The sequence below is a fragment of the Cebus imitator genome, unplaced genomic scaffold (assembly GCF_001604975.1).
Source record: "Cebus imitator isolate Cc_AM_T3 unplaced genomic scaffold, Cebus_imitator-1.0 Scaffold19, whole genome shotgun sequence".
Classification (NCBI taxonomy): Eukaryota; Metazoa; Chordata; class Mammalia; order Primates; family Cebidae; genus Cebus; species Cebus imitator.
In genome coordinates, this window is record NW_016107334.1 from 3,272,203 (window position 1) to 3,276,862 (window position 4,660).

Consider the following 4,660-nt stretch of genomic DNA (forward strand, 5'->3'; position numbering starts at 1 on the left):
AGGAAAAGAAGGAAGGAAAGAAAGATGTACCTTGTCTCAACTCCCAGTCAAGGGTAGAGCTGTGGTGGAAAGCCAGGTCAGCAAAGCCTGGGGGAAAGGTTCCCAGGAGTCAGAACTGTAGGGACTCTCAGCAATCACAGCTCAGCAACCCCCCAGATACACCTACACTGACGCCTGTGACCACTCCTTCCACTCCAAACTCCAACCTCCTTTTTTTTTTGAGATGGAGTCTCACTCTGTCACCCAAGCTGGAGTGCAGTGATGCCATCTCAGTTCACTGCAACCTCTGCCTCCTTGGTTCAAGAGAGCAAACCATTCTCCTGCCTCAGCCTCCCAAGTAGCTGGGATTACAGGCTGTGCCATCACGCCCTGCTAATTTTTATATTTTTAGCAGAGATGAGGTTTTACCATGTTGCCCAGGCTGGTCTCGAACTCCTTACCTCAAGTGATCTGCCCACCTCAGCCTCCCAAAGTGCTGGGATTACAGGCGTGAGCCACCTCACCCAGGCTTTTTCCTCTCTTTCTTTTCCTCCTGTCTTAACAAACCGTTTGTCTGAAAATCAGAAATTAGAGCAGCAAATGCCCATGCGTAATGTGCCCTGGGCACTGGTGGTGGTGGTAGTGATCGTGAGGGGCTCCCAGAATGGGATCTCCCCAGCAGGTCCTCACTATCTGAGATAAACTGGCCTCTAGCCCTCCAGGCCTGGAGTTAATTACCTGACTCAAATATCCATCAGAAAAGGGAGCTTGGGCAGCCTGAATACTAAATTATGAGGGTATTGCATTCACAGATTTGTTTCTGTTTTTTTTAGTTACTTTTTTTTTTTTTCTGAGAAGGGGTCTGCTCTGTCACCCAGGCTGGAGTACAGTGGTGCATTCTTGACTCACTGCAACCGCCACCTCCCAGGTTCAAGCAATTCTGCCTCAGCCTTCCAAGTAGCTGGTGCCACCATAGCACGCCCAGCTAATTTCATATTGTTTAGTAGAGATGGGGTTTCACCATGTTGGCCAGGCTGATCTCAAGCTCCTGACCTCAAGTGATCTGCCTGTCTCGGTCTCCCAAAGTGCTGGGATTACAGGTGTGAGCCACCTCATCTAGCCAAGGTAAATATTTTTAGAAGTAGGCACATACTACACACACTGTTCTGATCTTGCTTTTTATTTCTAATTGACAGTATAGCTTGGAAATTATCCCTCATAGTATCAAAAGCACTTTTTTTAAAGGGGCAGCACAGCTTTCTATTTTACAGATGCACCATAATTTCTCTAAGCAGGCCCCTAGGATTGCTGAGGTTGTTTCTGATCTGAAGCTCTGCCAGGCCTTGTGTAGTGAGTATGCTTGTGTCTTTGTTGCCGTGCCCTGTAGGCCCCTCTGAGATCTCTCATGCCATGTATGTGGGGGCAGGGAGGGGAGTTTATGGCGTGTCCTCCCCCAGCCAGCAAGGCATAGATTACTGTAGAGTTTCCACTATAGGGCTGGAGTCAGAAAATTCATATGGCGGCGGGGCAGGGTGGCTCATACCTGTAATCTCAGCACTTTGGGAAGCCGAGACAAGTGGATCACAAGGTCAGGAGTTCAAGACCAACCTGGCCAAGATTCTGAAACCCTGTTTCTACTAAAAATACAAAAATTAGCCGGGCGTGGTGGCCGGCACCTGTAATCCCAGCTACTCTGGAGGCTGAGGCAAGAGAATTGCTTAAACCCCGGGTGGCAGAGGTTGCAGTGAGCCTAGATCGCGCCACTGCACTCCAGCCTGGGTGACAGAGCAAGACTCCATCTCAAAAAACGAACAAAAAAGGAAGGAAGGAGGGAAGGAAGGAAGGAGGGAAGGAAGGAGGGAGGGAGGGAGGAAGTTTATATGGCTAAGGGGAGGTATAGCTCAGAAAAAGCATCCAGAAGGTTGCTTAATCGATCCACATCGATCCACAGCAATGAAAACACCACAAGCTTTTCCACCATCCCTGGCCAAATATGCCACTGTCATCTTTTCCAGCAGCACTTTCAGTCCCAGGGACCAGGCCAGTTCTGTTCCTCACACAGCTGGAGGCACTGCATTGCCATCTAGAGCAATGTGGACCAACAGATGGAGAATGACTGAGATGGAGTTGCCTGAATGTTGCCCACCTATAGCTGTTTCTCTTGTGAGACAACCTGGGCAACTGAATTCATCTCAGTTTTCCTGTTCTCTTCACTGGGATCAAAGCTTCTGATGAGACTCTCAGTTCCTCCCAGAAAAGCCAGCTGAGTGTCTGCTTCTGCCTGGCTTTGTGTAAAGATGGCCTCGCTTGAGTGCCAGCCCTGGGTAAACCCCTCAGTGTTTTCCTGTCAAAGGAGAACACTGAGAAGCTCCTGGTTCCAAATGCTCTGATTGGATGGAGGAGAAACCTTTTTAATTTTGAGGCCACTGTTTTCCAACAACAAAAATAAATTAGAAAGTGACAGATACAGAGCCATTGATTCCCACCCCACAAATTTAATTGTGAAAAGTCCCAACATACAGAAAAGTTGAAGAAATTATGCAGTGAATACTCATGCATCCACTACTTCAATTCTACAGTTAACATTTTGCTAGACTTGTTTTCTTTATAACGTTACCTTCCATCTATCTAAGCCACTAATCTTTTTTTTGGGGGGACAAGGTCTCAGTCTATCACCCAGGTTGGAGTGCAGTAGCACGATCTTGCTGAACCACTAATGTTTGAGGCTTTTTGAAAGTTTGCCTTGATCATGACCAGCCTGGCCAGCATGGCAAAACCCTGTCTCTACTAAAAATACAAAAATTAGCCAGGCGTGGTGGTGCATACTTGTAATCCCAGCTACTCTGGAGGCTAAGGCAGAAGAATCACTTGAACCCAGGAGGCAGAGGTTGCAGTGAGCCAAGATTGTGCCACTGCACTACAGCCTGGGTGACAGATTGAGACTCCATCTCAAAAAAAAAAAAAAAAAAAAAAAAAAAAAAAAAAAAAAAAAAAAAAAAAAAAAAAAAAAAAAAGAGAAAAAGAAAGTTTGCCTTGTATATCCATTTGCTTTTAAACCTTCAGTACAGGAAACTTAACATCTTGTTTAATAAACACAGAATGGCCGGGTGCAGTGACTCACACCTGTAATCCCAGCACTTTCGGAGACCAAGGCAGGTGGATCACCCAACGTTAGGAGTTCGAGACCAGCCTGGCCAACATGGCGAAACCCCTTCTCTGCTAAAAATACAAAAATTAGCCAGGTGTGGTGGCATATGCTACTAGGGGTTTTGAGTCAGGAGAATCTCTTGAACCTGCTAAGCAGAGGTTGCAGTGAGGTGAGATTGTGTCACTGCACTCCAGCCTGGGCAACAGAGCGAGACTCAATATAAATAAATAAATAAATTAATTAAATAAATACAGAATGAATGATTTTGTTCTATTCCAATTTAGGCTAGAGAGATGTTAGAAGTAAACAGAAAGGGAAAATGTGGCTGTCAGAAGGAAGAGAGAGGGGAAGAGAGGTGAGAAGAGGTAGAGAGGTCCAAGAAAGGAGGGAAGGGTATGAAGAAGGCACAGGAAAGGGATTTGTGAATGACTGGAGCCACTGGCACAGCTGTTCATGAAGAGCTGGGATGTCAGTTTTGTACCCAGACAGCAGCTGCCACAAGGTTACAAACGCTGCTGTGGCCCCAGCCAGCTCCCAAGCACTGATGACGGCTCCTGCTGAGTTTCCCCAGCTGCAGTCAGGAGAGTCCCAGGCAGCTGCACTCCGTCTCTTTGTGAACACGCTGTCGCTGCAAGGGTTCCTAGCCAGGGGCTCCAGCTCTAAAATTGAGATCTGGAATTGAAACCGGATACCAGCCTTGATCTCCACTCCTGTTGTTTAACCTCTCTAAGCTTCTGTATTCTCACCCATAAAAGGGGCGTAGTAAGAATATTTACTTCATAGGGTGTTGGATGGTTTGACTGAGGCAAATGCATCTGAGTCATAATGGGTGATGCGTATTGAATGCCAGCTGCCTGCCAAGCCTTGGGCTAACTGGCTTACCTGCTTTACCACTTTCCATCCTTACAACAGCCCTAGGAGGTGGACATTACCATTGGCCTCATTTTAAAAAGTGAAATCCAGGATGGCGAAGTCCCTTGTTCCGGGGGACCCAGCTTGTAATGGTGGAGTCAGGCCAAGCCCCTCTGGCTGCAGAGCCCACGTGCTGTGCTGCCCTCAGCATCATGCCTTACCCTAACTCTACAAAATGTGGTAATCAAGCCTGCCTCAGAAGGTTCTTGCAAGAATGAAGTAAGACAACTCATGAGAAAGCTCAGTTATCACGGGGTACAGTGGCTCATTCCTGTAATCCCAGCACTCTGGGGGGCCAAAGGGACGGATCACCTGAGGTCAGCAGTTCGAGACCAGCCTAGCCAGCATGGTGAAACCCCATCTCTACTGAAAATGCAAAAATTAGCCGAGCGTGGTAGTACACGCCTGTAATCCCAGCTACTCGGGAGGCTGAGGCAGGTGAATTGCTTGAACCTAGGAGGCGGAGGTTGCAGTGATTCGAGATTGTGCCACTGCACTCCAGCGTGGGCAATACAGCAAAACTCTGTCTCAAAAAAAAAAAAGAATTAGGTCTTTAGAAGTGGTTAAGATTATTTATATGAAAGCACCTAGCATAGAGCCTGACATACCAGAACTGTTAAA